Consider the following 24383-nt stretch of genomic DNA (forward strand, 5'->3'; position numbering starts at 1 on the left):
TAGAATTTCCTGCATGCTATTTTAAGCAAACCATTAAAAGCTAAAGATTTAATAAAATGTTATATGCTATTAGGCTCAACCAGAAACAGGGTTCATTAATACAAAAATCCCTGTAAGTCATATATTGACTTAGTTTTAAAACATAAAATTATGTATGTTTTATTGTATTTTTATTTATTTTGTTAAACCTTCCCCAATTACATTTTAATCTGATTCCCAGGAGTATTAGACCCATGCATATTTGATACCTCTGTAATTACAACTGTTGGTGAAGTGATACAAAACTAAGAAAGATGCATAGATTAAAGACTAAGTTTGAGGGACTGTGGAGATCATTTTACAGATGAGGACAATCTAAGGGAAGTTAAAAAGACTTATTCCAAGATCATCCCAATGATTACACTTCATGAAAGAACCCAAGACAAACTTTCCAGCCAAGAGGACTACCTAGAAGTTATAAATCATCTTAGAATCTCAGAATTTGAAGAGAATTGAAGGTGTTACCTGCTTCAACCTAGATACACCTAGACACAAACTTGTGCAGGAACAATATGAATTTAATAAAAAGACCAGCTCTCTCCTTATTGGTGGGGACTTTTTGGTAGAGTTCTTTCCTCCTTGGTGGGGATCAATTATTCAGTGCCCTCAGCATTCAAGAGGGTGGATCAAAGTTAGAGAGAGCAGGAAAAAAGGAAGATCCAGTCTCTTTTTGTCAAGGTTCTTCTGGCCTCCAGTTTCTAGAAAAAAGAAAAAAGGATTTTTAACCACTTCAGAGTCACAAAAGTAGAAAGATTCCAGGAAGAAGGTAATATAGAACATGACCTTATTCCCAGATCGCTACATTTGTTCCTTTGGGGAATTTCTCTTGGGTGAAGTCTGGGACTCTCTGGATTGAGTTGTTACTTTGCTTCAAATGGGATAGTTCTTTCTATCTGTATTGTTTGGTATATATTCTTTATCTGACTTCTATTTTGTTATCAACTTGGATGAATGAGTTTCTTTGCTATATGTATGTTTATTGTTGAAGTGATATCTGGTAGGAAAGGGATCAGTCTTACATACAGAACTTGAAATGTCTATTCTTGCTTCACAATTCTTGCCACACAATGCCCAAATGTTAAATGTAGGCCCTTATCTGGAATAAATTGGACCCTTCATTTTACTGGAGAGTACTGCCTCCATATTTTTAATTTTTCACTTACATTTGGACTTGCAAAATTCTAGAGAAATTAGGTAAAAAAAATTAGGTTGTAAATGTTTAATTTGTTTTTTCAGATTTTGTTCCCCTACAAATTAATTTTGTTGATGTAATTTTGCAAACTTCGAATTTGTGAATGTTTAAATACTGATACTTTTAGTATTATTGAATTCTTGTGTGTGTGTGTATATATATATATATATATATATATATATATATATATATATATATTGCAACTATTACTGTTCTGTATTACTGAGTATTCTATAAATATTTATATTAAGTTTAACTTGAGAAAAACAGAATCAAAAGATTTCCACTGGTAATAGAATTGTTCATAAGGAGCGGCTAGGTGGCAGGGGATAGAGCACCGGCCCTGGAGTCAGGAGTACTTGAGTTCAAATTTGACCTCAGACACTTAATTACCTAGGTATGTGGCCTTGGGCAAGTCACTTAACCCCATTTGCCTTTCAAAAAAAACCTAAAAAAAATTGTTCATCCTGTTGTTACATTTAAAAAGGCCTGAACTGCTTGCCTTTTGTGGAAACAAAATGACCACAGGGTGAAATGCCTATGCTTAAAATCCATAAGTAGTTGACATTCTTTGCTACTTCTCTGAGTCTACTTTTCTTGTACTGATGGGAGAGTTTACAATTCTATTTAGTTTATCCTGTCAATGGCAAGGATTCATGGGGGGAGTTTGGAGAGCCCTTTTGGTTAGGGACCTAGAGGAAATTGTGAACTTATATGGGGATTGTCTATGTTAGAAGTACCCCTAGAGAATTTTGATTGACCTTATGCACTGAGGGAATTATTGAAGAATCATCACCCAGGACAATTTTCTCATCTAAGAAAGAGACCATGCCAAGTTGACCCCAGTTCTCAAATCTCTGTGGGCCATGTAGTTTGGAGAGCTTGAGCTGAACTAAGTTTCTGTTTGAGACGGAAGGTAGATATTGTCTCTGTCTTTAAGGCTCTGACAATGGGTAAGCAAGTGAAAGGTACTGGTTTATGCCTCCTCAGAGACCACAGAATTGAACTGAATTTTCGATATTAAAATTTGGATATTTTCCAAAATTCACCTGTCTCTTTGCCAGAACAGCAAATTTCAAACAGGAGATATGTGTAACATTGCTTACCTAGGCATGCCCAAGTCCCTTAATATGGAGGCTGCATATTTTTCTATAATGAAGTGGAGTAGCCTCTTTTAATTAGCTGCATAGCTAGAAAGGTAATAACTTTAAAACTGGCCAATCTAGGACAGTCTCTCCTTTCCTGCTACTTCCTGCTGCATCGAGTGAAGTTCTAGTCCATCTATTAACATTAGTGTGCCTATATTCCCATAGCATCTCTAATATTTACTATCTGAAATAGTTTTCTTAAAAGTTACTAACAATTTCCTTTTTTTCACCTCAAAAATTTTTTATTCTAAAACACAAGTCCCCCAAAATGAACATTTCCATGTGCAAAGCAGAACACAATTTCATACCTCTTACTTTTAAAAAATGCAATAAAATTCCACATATTACTTCTAAAACTATCTTGCTTATCTGTGTTTCCTTTGGGATTTCAATTCTTGCATTGTAAAACATGTTTCAATGGCTCTCTTGGGGGTGATGGCATTTTTGTATGACTTTTATTATCCCCTTCCCACCCACCAACTTCCAGTTCCTATTTAAAAAAGAGAAAAACAACTTGTAACAAATAAGCAATAGTCAAGCAAAACAAATTCACACAAGAATCTATGTCCAGCAATGAGTCTCTTTCTATCACCTCTCTGTCAGAGAGTTGATACAACTTCAATAGCTCTCTGGAGATATAATTGATCACTGCATTGATTCCTTTTAAGTCGTTCAAAGTTGTTTTTCTTTACAGTATTGTTCTTGTATAACTGTTCTTTTGGTTCTGCATACTTCACTTTCCATTAGTTCATACAATCAATCGTTTCTATGCAGATGATATGATATTCATATACCAAAATGTATTCGGTCTCTCTACAATTTAAAGGTACCCTCCTCTATTTCTATTTCTTTCTTTTCCTTTTCTTTTTTTCTTTCCTTTCTTCTTTTTTAACTAGTCTCTTTAGGATCAGGAAGTTTTTTTCATCTACAACTATTCTCACTTTGGTATTATTGTTGCTCCTAAGTTCTCCCCTCTCCGCACTCCTCCCTTGCCCTGTAAGCCCAGTTATTTCCCTGTTGAGTTTGATTTATTTCTATACCAAACTCTGTGTGTGTACATATGTATATATGTGTGTATTCAAGCCTCTTTTTCCTAGTCCAGATAAAAGAAAGTTTCATCTGATGTCTTTTTCCTTCCTCTGTGTGTATAGTCTTCTTCTTATGCACTTCAATCATACCATGAAATTTCATCTCCCTTCTCCCATTTTTCTACACTTAGATATTTCTTTTCTAAAACATTTTTTCAAGGCAATGGGATTAAGTGACTTGTCCAAGGTCATTAAGTTAAGTCCAAATTTGAACTCAGGTCCTCCTGACTCCAGGATCTGTGTTCTTATCTACTGCACCATCTAGCTGCCTCTTATATATTCCTTTAACCCTCTTTTCTCCATTTCTTAAAAATCTCAGAACAGAAGCAATCCACCCCCTCAGATCAGATCCTCAGTTTTCTTATTTTACTCTCGCAAACCCTTGGGAAACATTTATGAAGAAACACTTGTTTCTTCTACCCCTATTAGAATGTGAGCACTATATCATCATACATATATTTCTAGATTACTTCCCTTCCTGTCTATCCATATGGCCATTCCTCTAGTTTACATTTTTCTCTTCATTCAGACAGACTACTATAATTTGATCTCTTATTTGGTCTTAATGTGTCTAATTCTCTCCTCTCTCCAATTTATCCTCCACCCAGCTGCCAAAATAATCTAAGAAACTGTTAAATTATGTTACTTACTTGCTCAAAAAATACAATGGGAGAAGTTCAAATATCAAAACTGTGGAATCATTAACATTCTAGATAATCTGAATCTCTATAATTTCTTTTTTTTTTAAGGTTTTTGCAAGGCAATGGGGTTAAGTGGTTTGCCCAAGGCCACACAGCTAGGTAATTATTAAGTGTCTGAGATCGGATTTGAACCCAGGTACTCCTGACTCCAAGGCCGGTGCTTTCCTACTCTATTTTTCACTCTCCCTCCCCCTCCACAAACTCAAGTACGTGAGCACACACAAAAGAGACATACAGACACACAGAGACACACAAAGACACAGACACACACACAGACACACACACACACACACACACACACACACACACACACACACACAGACCATTTCCCTTCTACTTTTAACTCTGGTTCTTTTTTCCAATGTGGATTAAGCCTTGCCCTATGTTTCATCTTAGGTTTCATTTTCTATTCTGATCCAAAACCGGCAGAGATCCAGAGCATTTCTTGCTTTTCAAGTTCTTGAACTGTTACTCACCTTATCATTCAACTAGTTGGGAAATTCTGTTGTTTTCTCTTACCACTTGCATGCATCTCCTCACAGCCCATGATTTTATTTCAAATCCTTATCACTTTTCATCTCAACTACTGTAATAGTCCAGGGCCTCAAATTTCTCTCATCCTAATCTACCCTTCCACATAGCTGCCAAATTGGTTTTCCTTAAACACAGGTCTAAACATGTAACTCCCCTACTCACTAAACTAAAGTGGTTCAACTCTGCCTCTATCAAAACATAGAACTTCCTTTGTTCAGCTTCTAAAGCTAATCAATGCTTCTCCATCATACTTCTCTTCCCTGTTCCTAGATTTCTCCATAAGGTCATCCTTTTGAATAAACAATTATGTTCCTACTCTCTGCACACTTAATTTCTACCTATCCTGTTAAGAAATACTCCAGGATCATGGTCCAGTCTTGGACTTCAATCCCACCAAGTCTCAGTGAATCCTGTGAGATCAAGTTTTTAGGCTTCTGTGAGAAATACTAGCTCCTCTTATTTGTTGCCTAAATTTTGAGCATTTGAATATGTAGTTTGTTTTCTGTGACCTTATAGGTCTGTCAGTTACAATTCTTCTTTTTAAAATAGTGTTCAAATTTGTTTAGTACCTAACATGAATCTCCCAAAGTAGATACTTATCAACTAATTTTGAGTAGTTTTACAGAGTTTTCTATTATGTGATGGAGGCATGTACCATAAAGACCACAAACTTCTCAACTATTACCAGGTCTACAGGAAATTATCAACTATAACTATTCTTTTCTGGTCTCTCTGTTCTGATAGTTTTTATGGCTCTATTATAACATTCTTGGGAGGACAACGAGTTTCTTCCTCAGAGCATTTTGTTATTCAGGAAAAAACCGTAATTTAATTAAGCTCTAATTTTGCAGCTGCACAATCTCCTCTGTTTTAACACTTTTTCCATGCTCCATCATCCTAGAAGGGTTAAACATCCCCTCCTTCACCTTAGTTACCATTTCCCATTAAAGTCTTTTATCTGTTTCCTTTAGGAGACTTCATTCTCCTTAACTTTAAGTGTGGAGATGTTGGAATTCCTTCACCTTCAATTCTGAGAGATCAATTTATACTTACTTGCAACACAGATAACTTGACTGTGACAGCATAGACACATCACAAAATGCGAATCACTGAACAGTTTTCCCTATTTTCTATCATGGTTGAAAATTTTCAGCTTTATTTCTTAAACTATGTGTAAATGTTTATTAACTTAACCTTAAGTGGCTAGTTAAAACTTATACAATCAATAATTTCTTATTAATAACTCCACTATTACATTCAAATTCTTTTCTTCATCTCAACAATTCCATAATCACAATCACATACCTACTTGCCCTTAAGGTTTCTATCTAGTCTGTTTTGACCAATTTGCCCCACCCCACCAATTTGCTTAACCCTCAATTGGATTGGCTGTAAATTGTGTTACTATTTGGAACTTTCACAACAATGAGACCCCAGATCTATTTGAAAATGTATTAAATTGGTAATATCATGTGTCATTTGTTTTCTACAATGCTTATTTCTTTTCTGACTCTTGCTAAGAGTTATCTAATTTTAGGTTTATTTAAGTTTAGGTTTAATTAAGAAAGTGTTATTCTATAGCACTGAATCTACCTGTATGAATTAATTAGACTACCTTAATTAATCTGAGATCTTCCTAGACCTCAACAGCATCATTATACTTAATGACTAAAATACTGGGAATAAAGTACTGTACCAATTACTCAGGAGATTTCTCAAGCACTGGTTATATGCAAACCCTGTCCACAATAAAATTACTACCAGGGGAGAAAAAGGTAATGAATTTCAAATTATCCTATAGGTAACCAAGTAAATTGGAAGCCTATTTTTCTTTTTTTGCCAGTGGCCTTCCCAAACAATCATATCAGAATAGGAGTCAAAAGGGGGTGAATAGTGAAGATGTTCAGTATAAAATAGATCTGTTAGAGTCCCTACTTTGCTACATATCTTAAGGAATATGTCCAGCTTGCTGTGAGTTGTAGAGGGAAATATTGGAGTAGAAGTAGAAGCCACAATTATTTATACCAGGTTCTGACTTCAATTTGTTACATCCTTGCTAAATCCTCTCTTTGATGCTAAATGGAGAGAAAAAAGACACAGTATTTTAGAAGCATATCCTGTGACTAAGGTAGCAAGTTCTTTCCTCTAGGATGGACTTTCCAGTCAATGATCTCTAAGAACTACACATGAGGATGATAATGAACACTAACAATCTGATACAGAAAGCAATACAATTCAGGAATCAATTTTCCTAGCACCACCCCCCCTCCAGCTGAATGGAAAAATACTTCAGATTGACTGTGTACTCTAAACAGTCTTGAAAGATACATAAATTAAAGTTACACCCTAGGGAGAAAGATCTACTATAGGGGCAATCTCCCTTACTGTGCCAATAGATTTATTTTCCTTTCAATTTGGCTACTTACTTTTTTGACTCTCAGTCTTTCAAAGCCATTAATATATAAAATTCCTTTCTGGATCTCTAGGAAAACAGGTAGAGAAATTTCCCACTATAAATTAGTACTACACATCAGTTTCCTACAGCTTCCCCTAAAGAATACTGGTACACAATAACCCAAACTTTTAAAATGTTGAGGTATGTAAAGGTTAAGTATCACATTGCTACTATCACTATCACTCTACTACTACTACTACTACTACTACTACTACTACTACTACTACTACCAATAATAATAATAATAATAATAATAGCTAGCATTTATATAGCACCTATTATATGTACTTTAAAAATACTATTTCATGCAAATTAAAGCTTCTCTGAGGTACCACCTCACACCTCTCAAACTGGCCAATATGACTAGAAAGGATAATGATCATTGTTGGAAGGGGTGTGGGAAATCTGGGACACTATTACACTCTTGGTGGAGCTGTGAACTCATCCAACCTTTCTGGAGAGAAATTTGGAACTACGCCCAAAGGACAACAAAAATGAGTACCCTTTGATCCAGCAATACCACTACTGGGTCTATGCCCTGAAGAGATGATAAAAAAGGGTTAAAAACATCACTTGTACAAAAATATTCATAGCAGCCCTGTTTGTGGTGGCAAAGAATTGAAAATTAAGTGAATGTCCTTCAATTGAGGAATGGCTTAGCAAACTGTGGTATATGTATGTCATGGAACATTCTTGTTCTATTAGAAACCAGGAGGGACAGGAATTCAGGGAAACCTGGAGGGATTTGCATGAACTGATGCTGAGTGAGATGAGCAGAACCAGAAAATCACTGTGCACCCTAACAGCAACATGGGGGTGATGTTCAACCTTGATGGACTTGCTCATTCCATCAGTGCAACAATCGGGGACAATTTTGGACTGTCTGCAATGGAGAATATCATCTGTATCCAGATAAAGAATCGTGGAGTTTGAACAAGGTTCAAGGACTATTCCCTTTAATTTAGGAAAAAACAGATATCTTATTGTCTGATCTTGCTATCTCTTATACTTTTTGTTTCTTCCTTAAGGATATGATTTCTCTATCATCACACTCAATTTGGATCAATGTACAACATGGAAAACAAAGTAAAGACTGGCAAATTGCTTTTTGTGGGGGTGGGGTGGGGGTGGGAAGTAAGATTGGGGGAAAAATTGTAAAACTCAAAATAAATAAAATCTTTAATAAAAAAGTACTATTTCAACAAGCCCTGGAGGTAGATGCTATTATCCTCATTTTTTTTTACAATTGAGAAAACTGAGACAGAAGTTAAGGGACTAGCCTAAATTCAAATCCAGGTCTTCCTGACTCTAGGCCCAGCTGGGGCTATAACCCATATGGCTATATACATTATATTATATAATATACATTCCAATGTTGAGAATAACATTGGATAAACTGTATCACTCTTAGAAAATTACAGAATAGAGGGGTGGAGCCAAGATAGTGGTGTGAAGGCAGCATTTCCTGGGAACTCCTTCCCCCCAAACTCCAAAAATATAAACAAATTATGACTCTAGCCAAAATTTAGAGGGGCAGAACCCACAGAAAGACTGAGTTATACACTTTCCCAGTCCAAGATAACTTAGAAGTTCCGTAGGAAAGGTGTGTTTCACTGGTACTGGGGTTTGGGAAAAAACTGGGGGTTGGAAAAAAAAAGCCACGGCCACAGTACAGCCCAGCCCAGCCCAGCCCAGCCCACCCCAGAGATCACCAGCAACAGCTTGAAGCAGCAGGGAGAGAACTCTGCTATACAAGAATGAATGTGAAGTGAGGAGCACCAGCCACAGAATGTGCAGCAAAAATCTGGAGAAAGCAGTCTGCACCCCCAGAGACAGTAAGGGAAGTCTGCAGAGATTTCTCTGCTTTCCCTGGAATAGGACTCCAGTTTGCCTACATTCAGCTCCAGGTAGCAGTTTGGACAGGATCCCTCTTTATAGCCCCAGGGCAGAGGGAAGTACAAGGCCATCTACATATCAAAATACAGGCAAGAGAGCTTAAGACCTTGGAGGAATAAAGGTCCCAGTGGGGTGCCTCCCAAAAAAACCCCAAAGCCTTAGAAGTGTTGTCTTGGGCTGAGGAAATGAGTAAACCACGGGGAAAAAGAAGAATCTGATCATAGAGAATTACTTTAGTCCCATGGAAGATCAAAACACATACTCAGATGATGACAAAATCAAAGCTTCTGCATCCAGAACCTCCAAGAGAAACAGAAAATGGGCTCAGACTACGGATGAGCTCAAAAAAGATTTTGAAAAGCAATTAAGGAGATGGAGGAAAAATTGGGAGAAGAAATGAGAACGATGCAGAAAAATCATGAAAACCAAATTAAAAGCTTGGTGAAAGATATACAAAAAAATAATGAAGAAAATAATATGTTAAAAACCAGTTTAGGCCTAATGGAAAAAGCAAAACAAAAGGCAAATGAGGAGAAGAATGGCTTAAAAAGCAGACTTGGTCAGTTGGAAAAGGAGATAAAACAAGCTCTCTAAAGAAAATAACTCCTTCAAATGCAGAATGGAAGCTATAATGGAAGCACTAAAGGAAGCTGATAACTTTGCAAGAAATCAGAAAGAAATAAAACACTTCCAAAAATGCCAAAAAATAGAAGAAAATGAGAAATATCTCACTGGAAAAACAACCATTCTCAAAGACAGATCCAGAAGAAATAATTTAAAAAATTATTGGACTATCTGAAAGCCATGAACAGGAAAAAAAAACAAACCTAGATTTCATTTTTTCAAGAAATAATACGGGGGGCAGAGCCAAGATGGCAATATGAAAGGATCGAGTCTTAGGAGCTCTCTGATAAAAACTCATAAGCTAAGGACTCTAACTAAACTTTCCAGAGACAGAACCCACAAAGGGACCCATTGAGGCAGTTCTCCTACTCAAGGTAACCTGGAAAAGAGCAGAAAGACTCTGCTCCCCGGGGTCAGAGAGGCGGCCCACCAGAGGAGTGGCCCACCAGAGCCAAAGAACTTCAGCCTCCCGGAGGCAGCCCCAGGGTGCTGGGAGCCGTGGCTCACAACAGTGGGGGAGTCTCCTGATCTGCACCCCGGGAAGCACCAGGCACAAAGTGGGGGAACAGCTGGGGACCTCTGCCAGAACGAGCACGTGGAGACCAGCCCTCAGGGCACACAGCAAGCAGCCCAGACCCGGAAACAGAAGCAGGTGGAGCTGGTAAGCAGGAGCCCCCAGGGCATGAGCCCATTGAGCCGAGGGAGGGGAGTGAAGAGAGACTGCCTAGCTCTGTCCTCTGCCCCTGGAACAGGACTCTGGGGCTCTGAACACATTCAGATCCTGATCCCAGTCTAGGCCCCCCCATAGAACAGCAGGGTCCTCCCACCTCAGCCCCGTGGCAGAGTGGGGTGCTTATGGTCATTCACAGACCAGGAGGAAGGACAGAGCCTCACACACTGAGACCCTTGTGGGAGTGTCCCAAAAGTTCAGGAAGCACCCCAAAAAACAGGCTTAGGTTGGGAAAATGAGCAAGCAAAGATACAAGAGGAAGATCATTGAGAAATATTTTGCAAATGAGCCCAACAAGGATCAAAATACTCAGTCTGCAGATGAGGAAGCACAAGCTCCTGCATCTAAAGACTCCAAGAAAAACAGAAATTGGGCACAGGATGTGTGACACAGCTCAAAAAAGACTTTGAAAATCAAATGAGGGAGTTGGAAGAAAAACTGGGAAAAGAAAGGAGAGAGATGCAGGAAAAACATGAAAATGAAGTCAGCAGCTTAGTCAAGGAAATCCAAAAAAATGCTGAAGAAAATAGCAAGCTAAAAACCAGCTTAGGTCAAATGGATAAAACAGTTCAAAAAGTTACTGAGGAGAAGAAAGCTTTAAAAAGCAAAATTGGCCAGATGGAAAAAGAGATAAGAAAACTCTCTGAGGAGAACAAATCCTTCAGACAAAGAATAGAATTCAGGGAGATAGATGAATTTACCAGAAATCAGGAATCAATACTTCAAAACCAAAAAAATGAAAAATTAGAAGAAAATGTGAAATATCTCATTGAAAAAACAACTGATATGGAAAACAGACTTAGGAAAGATAATTTAAAAATTATTGGAATACCTGAAAGTCATGATCAGGAAAAGAGCCTTGACATCATTTTCAAAGAATTACTACAGGAAAATTGCCCTGATATTCTAGAAGCAGAGGGCAAAATAGAAATGGAGAGAATCCACCGATCCCCCTGATAAAGAGATCCCAAAAAACCAACCCCCAGGAATATTATAGCCAAGTTCCAGAATTCCCAAGTCAAAGAGAAAATATTACAAGCAGCCAGAAGGACACAGTTCAAATATCGTGGAGCTGCAGTCAGGATCACACAGGACTTAGCAGCAACTACACTGGAAGCTCGTAGGGCTTGGAATATAATATACTGGAAGGCAAAAGAGCTTAGAATGCAGCCAAGAATGAACTACCCAGCAAGGCTGAATGTCCTCTTCCAGGGAAAAAGATGGACTTTCAATGAACCAGGGGAATTTCAAAGGTTCCTTTTGGAATGGCCAGAGCTGAACAGAAGGTTTGTTCTTCAGTTACAGGACTCAGGTGAAGCATAGAGAGTGGAGGAGAGGGGAGAAATATGAGGGACTTAATGAGGATGAACTGCATGTATAGAAAAATGATACTGATAATATTCATATGAACCTTCTCAGTTAATAGAGCAGGTAGAGGGAGCTTTTATAGTTGAAGCACAGGAGAAAGCTGAATTTGAAGATAAAATATGGTGTAAAAATGGAGTCAATAGGAAAAAAAGGGAAAGGGAATGGGAGAAAGAAAAAGGAGAGGGGGAATAGTCCAAGATATTTCACATAATAAGATTTTTTTTTATTACAATGAGCTATTGCAATGATATGGAAGTGGGGGAGGCAAGGGGGAATGAGGGAACCTTTGCTCTCATCAGAGATGGCTAGGAGAGGAAACAGCAAATACACTCAATGGGGTAAAGGCAGCTGGAGTAAGAAGGAGGGCGGAGCACAGAGAAGGGGTGGGGATGTGAATAAAGGAGGAGAGGATAGACCATGGTGGGAGAGTGGTCAGATATAACACATTTTCTTTTTTACTTCTTGCAAGGGGCTGGGATTGGAAGGCCTGTCTAGGACCATAGGGCCAGGTGGATTCTGGGCCTAAAGGGTGGTATGGAGGCTCAGGGCCACTTGGTTCCAGGACCAGGGACCTGTCTGCTGTGCCACTCATCTACCCTACAGCAGAGTCAGAGTGAAAGGAGAGAGAAAATATAGTACATGGTAGTGGAGAAATAAGAAAGGAGGGAGTTGCGATCAGCAATGGCAACGTTGGAAAAATATGGAAGTAACTTTTGTGATGGACTTACCATAAAGAATGTGACCCACTCCCGACAGAGTTGTTGTTGTTGAAACAAAGACTCAACCACATTTTTTGTTATTATTATTTGGGGGAGGGTACAGGGCAAGTGGGGCTGGGTGACCTGCCTGGGGCCACATAGCTTTGGGTGTCTGGGCTGGATTTGGACCCAGGTGCTCCTGGCTCAAGGGCCAATGCTCTGTCTGCCACCCAGCCACCCCTACTATTATTACTATTTTATTTTATTTTGGGTCTTTTTTTTTCTTCTTTTTGGTTTTTGCAGGGCAGTGGGGATCAGGTGGCTTGCATGTCACATGGCTGGGTGATTATTGGGTTTACGAGGCTGGATGTGGACTCGGGTGCTCGTGGCTCCAGGGCTGGTGCTTCGTCCATTGCGCCACCTGGCCATACCTACAATTATTACTATTATTTTTTTTAATTTTAATTTTTTTTCTCTTCCCTTTACTTTTTTTTTCTTATATCTTAAGTTTATTTTACAGTTCAGTATTCAGTAATATACAAACTACTTTAGTGAATCTCCAACATTTGAAAAGCCTTCTTATTCTAAGTGGATGCTATTAAATTACATGGCAATACTAATTGTCTTCACCATGAAGCAGCATAAAATGTCTTTTGTATAATTTATCTTAAAAATGCAGGAAGGCCTTGAGTTTATGCAATTAGACTATTAATAGCAGTAGTGGAATTCATTAGTTAGGATTCTAAATTTGTTTCTGAATACATTGCCACCCAGGAGTTTACTAAAATCAACCACCTTAAAATGGAATTGCTATTTAGTTTTCAACTGAAATACCCAAGTGCAGATGGCAAGCATATATGTCTTTACTTTTCATCAATAAATTGGGGGGGGGGGCAGTGGATAAGAGGGGGGTGTCAATACAAATATGCTAATATTTTCAAGTTATTCTCAATTTCCAGTTTAGCCAAATTTCTCACATTTATTTGTTTCAACCTCTCTTGGTGCTAGCTCTTCAGGATATACCTTTAGTCAGATGGGAAAGTCCCAAGGTAACGAGATTAGTATACTGAAAAATCCAAATTAAACAAAGTTTCTAAAGTTATTCTGTCAGTCTCAGTTTGATTCAGTCTTCAATATGTGACCCTCATTTAACTTAAAGTGTTGCTGATGCAGACAAGAAGAATTCATTCATACTGCATAAGAGCTTTTAGGAGGCAACAGTCATAAGAACCTTCTCTGTAGGCCTCCTTTTTATTTGTTTCTAGGAAGGCTACAATATCCTACTTCTTAAAAATTTTGTCTTTGCTTGACCAAAACCCAAGTTCAGTTTCTATTTTTGAAAAGCACAATTTTAAAGGAAATATACACTTCCCTGAATGTAGCTAGAACTATGAATTTTAGCAAAGACTATAGCTATTATGTCACAGAGTTTAGGTATTTTGGGAGATATCGATTTTCTTGACTAAGACTTTGAAACTTGCTCCAGCTTCTTTAGCCACACAGGATTTCTACCTGGGCTGTAGATGAGGGTAAAATATCCCATGGAGAACTCCTTCAATAACTACATTTGGAAAATCATCATTGGCTGTAGGCAAAACATGGATCCCTTAGGAACAGCAGCACTGGCTGGTGGGACAGTTTGCTCGACTCTTCAGATTCTGTTTCCTCAAAAGAGCCACAACTTTCTGTCTTTGGTAGAGAGGGTAAATGTCGTACATTTAGAAAATCAAGAAATAACTTTGGAAGCTCCTCATTTTCCAAAATGACAGCTTGTAAATAGGCTTCCAAACCTTGTCGTTGCTGCTCCAAGACTTTTGGGACCCAGTTTCTAACATGTTTGGAAGGAATTTCTGGAGTTTTTATACATTTCTTGAGCTTTTTATGCAGAGCATGAAATTCACTGTACCTTTTTTCTACAAAATGCTTCCGTCCACTCATTAAGACTTCTATCTTAAAGACTGTGTAGCCTCCCTCCAGCTCGCTCTCTTTGTAAGGAAAGGACGGGATGTAGACCTCTATGGCCAGGTCAGCCCGACTGGGCGGCCTGAGGGCCGACCCCCTCCTCTTCCTGCTGCCTCCGCCCCCTTCCCTTTACTTTTTTTCTGCCCAAACAAGTCTATCTATATTCATGGGGGGAGGGGTATTTTATTTACTTGTAAACAAGAATATTTTATTAATGTAAAAAAACATTTGTACAAAATGAGAATAAAAAAATAAATTAAAAAAAAAAAGAAATAATACAGCAAAATTGCCCTGAGATCCTAGAAGCAGAGGGTAAAATAGAAATTGAGGGAATTCACCAGTCACCTCCTAAAGATCCCAAAGAAAAACTTCCAGGAACATTATAGCCAAATTCCAAAATTCCCAAATCAAAGAGAAAATTCTAGAAGCTGCCAGGAAACAAACAATTCAACTACCAAGGCTCCATAGTCAAGATTACTGGGGCAACTAGGTGGCACAGTGGATAAAGCACCAGCCCTGGAGTCAGGAGTACCTGGGTTCAAATCCAGTCTCAGACACTTAATAATTACCTGGCTGTGTGGTCTTGGGCAAGTCACTTAACCCCATTTGCCTTGCGAAAACCTAAAAAAAAAAAACCATAGTCAGGATTACACGGGATCTGGCAGCATCTACTTTAAGGGCTTATAGGGATTGAAATATGATATTCCAGAAGGCAAAAGATCTTGGTTTACAAACAAGAATCATCTACCCAGCAAAACTAAACTTCTTCTTTCAGAGGAAAAGATGGATTTTCAATGAAACAGGAAACTTTCAAACTTTCCTATTGAAACAACCAGAGCTGAACAGAAAGTTTGATCCAAGTATAAGACTCATAGAGAGGGCAGATGAGAAGGGCTCACTGTGAGGAACTTAATGATATTGAACTGTTTGTATTCCTGCATGGGAAGAAGATACTGATTATACATATGAACTTTCTCATTTATAAGAGCTGTTGCAAGGACCATATATAGACATGACACAGGAAGGCAAGGAATATAATGGCATAATATAGTAAAAAGATGGAGTCAGTGGGTGATAAGGAAAGTACTGGAAGGAAGGGAAAGAAGCTGAAGAAGCAACTAAGAAATTTCACATGAAAAAAGAAAAAGAAAAAAAATGTCCTTTGAAAAATACTTATATAATTAATCCCTAACTTTTTTTTAGTATATGACACCTTCTGTTTAACAAAAACAATTTTTAACTCATCTGTATTCTTTTTTAAGACAATAATGTCAATATGATTTCAAAATGATTACACCAGAGTATGTGAGTTAAGCAATGAAAGGAGAAAAGTTCTCTTATCTTAATAAATATCCTTAAGTTATAGATGTTCAACTGTAACAAGAAATAATAATGATATCTTTTTGGTGAAGTGCTAAATAAATTTCCAAGTAAAAAATATATATATATATAGTAGTCTTAAAAGGATACATTTAAATTTCTGACATACAAGGATTATTTAAAAACAACTTTGAACAATTTTTCATATTGCTTCATTCAGCAGGAAAGTTGATCAGATTCTAAGCTCAAAAGAAAAGGGGAGGGGGAGGGGCACTTAAAGTCTTTCACGTTCTCACAGTTAATGGAAAGAATTATATATGAAAATAATTTTACAGGCTTTATCCCTGAAATAAAAATTTCCCTATATTGCTGACTTAGAAGCATAATTAAAACTCTCCTCAATGAGTAGTATGGCTTTTTACATAGCATTCATAGTGTAAGTTTTTCATCAGACAGGCCATAAACCAATGAAATCCCGGGTCCTGTCTCTGTCTCTATGGGCTGCTTAACCGAATAACATTCCAAAGATGGTGACTGTAAGAGAAACACCCTCTAACTTCCCTCATCTAGTCTGACCTAGTAAATCAAGTAACAGTAGATCTCTTATTCTCATTTGGCTCAAACTACTAGTGTGACTCAAGAGTTCTAGGATATGTATGAAGCGTTATTTGTTCTCTGTTCTATGAACAAAATAGATGTATTCGAGTAAGATCCTTTTTAAATTGGGGTCTAATAGCTCATCCTATAGACTGGAAAGAAAGTAATCTGAGCTCTGAAACTGATTTAAACTTTCAGTTTTCCTCCCCTTTTCTTTATTGAATGCAAAGTAGGGAAAGCAGTTGAAAGACATTTTTATAGAGAAAAAAAATGGTACAATTGGAAATAGTACATATTTTGAATAAGTGAATAATCCAGTTTTCCCAACAGAAATCAAACCTCTTGATTTGCATTAATCAATAAGTAATTGGCAAACTATTCCCAACCCCTAACCTCATTTTCTTTTTTTCCTATCCTTTTCAAGCCAACCCCATTCATGTCCCATTCCAATCTTTTCCACTACTCTTCTGGAATTTCCATTTTATAGTAAATTAACTTCCCTTCATGACTTTAATATTCACCATTACAATCCTTCAAACTTCCTAATCTTCCAATTGTTCATTCTCTTTAAGTCCTATGACCTATTCATTCACTTCCCCTCAGTCATTCTTTAAAAAGGTCACACAATAGATCTTACTCATGTTTGTTTCCCTTCCTTACTCAGAAACTCTGACATTTTTCTGATCTCCCTATCATCCCATATTTTCCTATGTATCACCCTTCCTATACCTATTTTTTTCTTTTCTTAAACACTTCTAATCTTTGTCTCCTTCAATACATGATCTAACTTAACTTGTTCCCTTTCCAATCCCAACCCTAAAGCCTTTCAACTCTGTTGCTTACTACTGCCACCACTACTAATATTAATAATGACACTATCTAGAATTTATATAGTGATTTAAAGTTCGTAAAGTGCTATATATGTTATCTCATTTTATTTTTTTAGGTGTTTTTTTTTTTTTTGCAAGGCAAATGGAGTTAAGTGGCTTGCCCAAGGCCACATAGCTAGGTAATTATTAAGTGTCTGAGACCGGATTTGAACCCAGGTACTCCTGACTCCAGGGACCCTGCTTTATCCACTGCGCCACCTAGCCATCCCTTATCTCATTTTATCTTATTGACTCTGGGGCATATGTGCATTTTGTAGATGAGGATATTTTATAGCTTGATTCTGGCACATAAGTGCATTTTATAGATGGGAAAATTGAAGCAAAAAGAATTTATATTATTTGTCCAGTTTCACTCAGCTAGGAAGTGTCATCAGGCAGTATTTGAACTCACGTCTTATTGACTCCCAAGTCCAGCATTCCTGCCAAATTCCTCCAGTCCTTGTCCTATTGCCACTCATTTCTTGCTAAAATTCAGTGCTAGATTATCTCCACTATCAACCTCCCCCCACTCACATTCATAGGTTGCTGAATAGAGCAGGAGAAAAACACAAAGTCAAGCTGACTGAATACACATTAAATTCACATTATCCACTTTCAGTTGGGCTGTATTTAATTCTCTCTCTCCTTCCCCACAGAAACTATCACAAATCATTTTTTCCTTTCCCAACTCTCCTTCTGAAAACTCTTTCCTAAGGACCTTGTCAAAATATTTGAGGCCACACTTTCTTTTCTCTCCTCTCCTTCATCTCAAAACTTGTCATTATCCTCCTTCTCTTTCCTCTTTTTCCCAGTGTTTGATGATAAATTGTCCTCCTTTACTAAGTCCAGCCTCTCAACCTTTGCCTTTAATTCCATCCTCAATCATTCTCCTTCTCTTTCCTCTTTTTCCCAGTGTTTGATGATAAATTGTCCTCCTTTACTAAGTCCAGCCTCTCAACCTTTGCCCTTAATTCCATCCCCATCAATCTTCTCTGACAGAATTCAACTTCAGTCATCTTTCTACTCTTTAACTTCTCCCTAACTTTTCCTGATAGTCTTAAACATACCTTTTTCTCAAACTTTTTTTTTAAATTTTCTTTTTTTTTTTGCAAGGCAATGGGGGTTAAGTGGCTTGCCCAAGGCCACACAGCTAGGTAATTATTAAGTGTCTGAGGCTGGATTTGAACTCAGGTACTCCTGACTCCAGGGCTGGTGCTCTATCCACTGCACCACCTATCTGCCCCTTCTCTCAAACTTAAAAAAAAAACCCTCCACTAGAACTTACAAACCCCTCAAACTATCATCCTATAGTTCTCTCTTTCTCAGCCAAACCCCTTAAGAGAGTTGTCTTTACCAGCAGTGTCAAAATCAAATAGAAATCTAAGTCACTAAATTCTTACATGAGGATCTCTGTAGACTGCATAATGACTTAATTTTAAAGCATAATATCATTTATGTTTTAATGCACCTACATTTATTTTGTTAAATATTTCCCAATTATATTATAGTCTGGTTCAGGCAACACTTCCTGGCACATTTAACCAAAATTTAACTATAATTTCCAATCTGGCTTCTAACTTCATCACTCAACTGAAACTGTTCTCACCTGGGATCTCTTCCTCACCAAATCTGATGGTCTTTTCTCATTCATCATCTTCTTTAACCTCTCTGTTTCTCTAATTGGCCTCCATCTCCTGTATATTTTCTCTTCTTTGGGTTTTTGTGACACTATTCTCTCATAATATGCACATAATTGCACCTCTATTTCCTTTGTCAGGTCATCATCCATGGCATTTCCCCCTAATTATGGGTATTCTCAAAATTTTTACCTTTGCCCTCTTCTCTCCTTTTTATATTCTCTCTCTTTCCCATAGTTTTAATCATCAGCTATAAGAAGACTACAAATCTATAACTCTAGCCCCTCTTCCTCTTCCCTTGTTCAATTCCACATCACTAGTTGCTTGTTGAACATATCAAACTGAATGTCATACTTAACATCTCCAAAACTGAGTTCATTATCTTGCCCCCCAAAACTTGTCCTCTTCAAAACTCGACTATTTCTGTCCAAGGTATTATCAAATATCCAGTCTCCCAAGTTAGTAATTTCAGTATTATCTTCACCCTTTTACTTTCTGTCACCCCACACAGTGGGGCGTTGTCAACGGTCCCATTTTTTTATCCATAATATCTCTTTATTGTAACTCCTTCTCTCTCTCTTCACGCAGCCTGCCTCTTTGGTTCAGGCCCTCATCACTTGTCATTTAAATGATTTATAATGTTTTCTTTCCCAATTACATGTAAAAATAATTTTCAATATTTATTTAAAAAATTTTTTAAGTTCCAAATTATCTACCTCCCTTCCTCATCACCCGGGTCTTCCTAAGAATAAAAGCAATTTGATACGTCTCGCCTAAGTTATTGCAACAACCTCCTAACTTACCTTCCTGCTTTATATCTGCTCACTCCAGTCTATCCCACATACACAGTGGGTTTAGCTCCTTGGGCACACCAACAACCTTTCTTTAAATGTCCAGGTTTTTCACAAAGCAAGTCCGTTTCTCTTTATTTCCAATGCACATATTAGCAAATACCTCTGTTATTAATTCTGTATGATATACCTGAGACCCTACTCTGTCACATCTTTGAATCATTTCCTCAATAGTGGCATCCCTTCTTAAGCCAGTCATTGCTTTCTGACAATCAGCATCTGCATTATTAGCCCATGCTAATTGTTTTATTAATACATCTATTCCTGCTACATCTCCTAAAGTTCTTCCTACTGCCTCCTGTAACCAGGCAAAGAAATCTACAAAAGCCTCATCATTTCTTTGTCTAATCAGTGCAAATAGTTCTTTCTTATCATTTTGCGTTGGAATATATCCCCAGGAATTCTTTACACAGGTAGCAATTCTTTCATATGTCTCTAACCCATAATATACTTGGTCTACATTGTTGAAAAATTGACCTGTGACACTTAACTGTTCATAATATGTGGTGACATTGGGACCTTGTGCATGCCTCAAAGCCATCTGTCTACATTATTCTATAAACTCTGTCATCCAAAAAACAGGTTTTCCATGTGACAAACATGCTCTATCTGCTTCCAATCATTAGGTGTTAATATGAAGTATGCAAGTATTCAATTGTAGCCAGATAAAAGGTGATCTTGCCCTGTATTCCCCCACTGCCTTCTTTAAATCTCTGACTGCTTTTATGTCTAGTGGCTTATGTCTTAGCCTAAGGTTTCCTGGATTAAAAGGATCTGGCTCCTTAATAACAAGATATGACTGAAACTCAGCTGCTAGATCCATTAAACTGTCTCCCTGATCTTTTGCTTTTTCGGTGGCCTTTTGTACTGCTGAAATCTCTTCCCTAGGTGGACTGATCCTAAACTTTTCTTGAAAATACTTCTTTATTTCTTCTGCCTCAGGCCAGAGAGGCAAATGCATTTTCCTTCACACTTCCTTGTTCCAACATCCTTAACATCAGCCCCATGGTACACTTGTTACCTTCTCCAGAGTCCTCCACTCTGGGATGTCACCTGGTTCTCTTGCTTGTATCTGCTATGTCCTTCTTCCGGACTTTACTCAGATTACACACCTTTGTACTATATGTTTAGTCCCTGTTGGATGCCATATGTAGAGTCCCAGTTCTGGACTCCCTTATCCTTTCCCCAGGTGAGCACTGGAGGGAAGGATTACAAAGGAGACAAGTACTCCATCAAGATCTCCAAGTGCTCCATTTATTCACCAGAATAAAAATGCTTAAATATCCTTCCCATACCCTAATCCATTCCCACTCCCATGGCACTTAGCAAATCAAGGTTCTGATGCTCAAAGGCACCAGGTGATGATAATTTACAATGCTCCCATGCATAATGGTTCCCAACAGGGAAAGAGAGAGAATATAGAAAGAGATAGAAAAATTACATAAGATAATGGAGTTTTTTACTAAATTAAATAGTCTTTGGTCTTTGTTCAAACTCCACAATTCTAAATTATCCCTGATTGTTACACAGATAGAATGAGCAAGTCCATCAAGGTTAATCATCACCCCCCATGTTGCTGTTAGGGCATACAATGTTTTTCTGGTTCTGCTCATCTTGCTCAGTATCAGTTCATGCAAATCGTTCCAGGCTTCTCTGAATTCCCATCCCTGGTTTCTAATAGAACAATAGTGTTCCATGACATACATATACTACAGTTTGTTAAGCCATTCCCCAATTGAAGGACATTCACTTAATTTCCAATTCTTTGCCACCACAAACAGGGCTGCTATGAATATTTTTTGTACAAATTATGTTTTTAGCCTTTTTCATACTCTCTTCAGGGTATAGATCCAATAGTAGTATTACTGGAACAAAGGATATGCACATTTTTGTTGCCCTTTGGAAGTAATTCCAAATTGCTCTCCAGAAAGTTTGGATGAGTTCACAGCCCCACCAACAATGTATTAGTGTCCCAGATGTCCCCCATCCCCTACAACACTGATCATTGTCCTTTCTGGTCATATTGGCCAGTCTGAGAGGTGTGAGGTGGTACCTCAGAGATGTTTTAATTTGCATTTCTCTAATAATTGGAATGCACTCACTCTTTACTTCCACCTCACAGAGTCTCTCTTCCTTCAAAATATAGTTCAATATCACATATGACATTGGGGGTTCTTAATCTAGGGTCTACAAATGCTTTAAAAGTATTTTGATAATTTGTATTTCAATGTAATTGTTTTCTTTGTAACTCTATGCATTTTGTTTTATTCATTTTAAAACATTTTTTCCTAGAAAGAATTAATGGGTTTCTTCACAAAGCCTTTCCTGTTCCCCCAATTACTATTGCACTCCCTCACAACTACTCTGCATTTATTCTCTACACATTTCTTCCTACATATTCATCTTTTCTCTCATTAAATAAATTCTGGGGCAGCTAGGTGGTGCAGTGGATAAAGCACCGGCCCTAGAGTCAGGAATACCTGGGTTCAAATCCGGTCTTAGACACTTAATAATTACCTAGCCGTGCCTGGCAAAAACCTAAAAAAAAATATATATATATATATATAAATTCCTCAAGAATAGGGATTGTTTATATGACTAATGTGGAAATATGTTTAATATGATTACACATGTATAAGTTAGATTGCTTGCCATCTTGGGGAGGGGAGTGAAGAAGGGAGAAAAATTTGGAACTCAAAATCTTTCTTTTTTTTAGGTTTGTTTTTTTTTTTTACAAGGCAATGGAGTTAAGTGATTTGCCCAAGGCCACACAGCTAGGTGATTAATAAGTGTCTGAGACCGGATTTGAGCTCAGGTACTCCTGACTCCAGGGCCAGTGCTCTATCCACTGCTCCACCTAGCTGCCCCAGAACTCAAAATCTTTAGAAAAAATTAATGCTGAAAACTATTTTTACATATTATTGGAAAAAATAAAAATTCTTTTTTTTAGGGTTTTTTGCAAGGCAAATGGGGTTAAGTGACTTGCCCAAGGCCACACAGCTAGGTAATTATTAAGTGTCTGAGGCTGGATTTGAACTCAGGCATTCCTGACTCCAGGGCTGGTGCTCTATCCACTGTGCCACCTAGCCACCCCAAAAATAAAAATTCTATTAAAAAAGATCAGGGAGTATTTCATCCTTTATATTTGTATCCCCAGCATTTAATAAATGTGTGTTAAGTGATTGGATGATTTATATTTGATACTCTCAGTAAGGATTTCTAAGGTGAAAGAAGCCTGGAAAATAAATAGCCTGTAGGAAGGATAAAACACATTAGTTAGTAGGAGACTAGTGAATGACCTTTCACAAATTAATGTAACTTAAGAGAGAAAATTGAGCTAAGGGAGCAATACAAGAGATACCCAACTTAAAGCACCCATATATACAAACAACTGTCTAAAGATAATATCCAGGAAGAAAAAGAAGTTTCTTCTAAGATCTCAAAACTTTTTGAAATGGAAATCTGTATTAGTAAAATTTTATGATCCTATAGCCATAAGTGCATATTATTTATAAAGTATAAAAATATGTAACTATATTAATATATATGATGTGATAAAACATGAAAAGTAGAAATTAAAAACATAAGATAAAAACAATACTTTAAAATTTTTAAATTGTATCTAACATTTCACAAAACTTTTTTCAAGGAAAGAGTAATGTGATTGAACTTACACAATTATTTTTCAAATATTGTTTTATACTTTAGGAATACTACACAAAATACTGGAAGTGAAAAAACAAGGAAGAGAGCCACCATTAACCCTTCTGTGTTGTGAAGACACCACTCTTTTCTCTGCATTCTTTGTACCCTGAACTTGATATGAAATCATTAACATGAGGTTTGAAAGCCTTAATTGTCAAATGATATATATATATATATATATATATATATATATATATATATATATATATATATATATATATATATATATATATATATATATATGAAATATAGTAAGGCTTATTAAGCTCTATTTTGATGTTAATCAACATAATTTGTTTTTCCAAAATGTAAGCAGATACCAATTATATCTTGCTCTTGTCACATCCTGCTAATCAGTAGCAGCTGATTTGCTGTAAATAAACCCTGAGTGCTAGGTAGAACCTGGGTCTTATTAACAACACATGGGGAACACAGGTGCCAACATTCTACTTGCTTAAGGAGATCAGGTTATTAAAATCCAGAATGATTGACTGAAATATGTCTCACTAATTTATGATGTCAACTCTTCTCTGAAATCTAGGGAGGTTGAAATACTGCAGTCACCATACTGGAGCATTGATTTTGGGATATGCTTATAAATAGCTTTCTCTGAAACATTGTTTTGTTCTGTGTTATCCACTTTAACCCAAGGCAAACAGGATTCTTCAGGATCTTTTTTTTTCTTTTAGGACACCATGTCACACAGTCTTCAAGATCTGTAACATTTGTAGATGTATTTTTTAAGTTCCTCAGATTCTTGTTCTTTGTCACAGAGAATTTTGTAGGAATGTTTTTCATTTTGGTTACCTATTTCTTTCTTGAATTAGGAATCCTGATATGACTGAACTATTGGCATCATCTTCCTCTTTTATAGAAGCAAATAAATTATGCCCCAGATCTAGTTCTTCATCCAAATGGTCCATATCTGGTTATAATGAAGTGAATTTTCTGATAAACCTCTAAAGAACA

General features: G+C 37.3%; 1 pseudogene; it reads right to left on the bottom strand.

Moving 5' to 3' along the window:
- Positions 1-13585: 13585 nt before the first annotated feature.
- On the bottom strand, positions 13586-24337 carry LOC141506981 (sorting nexin-24 pseudogene; annotated as a pseudogene).
- Positions 24338-24383: the final 46 nt, after the last annotated feature.

This window comes from Macrotis lagotis, chromosome 1, assembly GCF_037893015.1.
Source record: "Macrotis lagotis isolate mMagLag1 chromosome 1, bilby.v1.9.chrom.fasta, whole genome shotgun sequence".
Taxonomy (NCBI): Eukaryota; Metazoa; Chordata; class Mammalia; order Peramelemorphia; family Peramelidae; genus Macrotis; species Macrotis lagotis.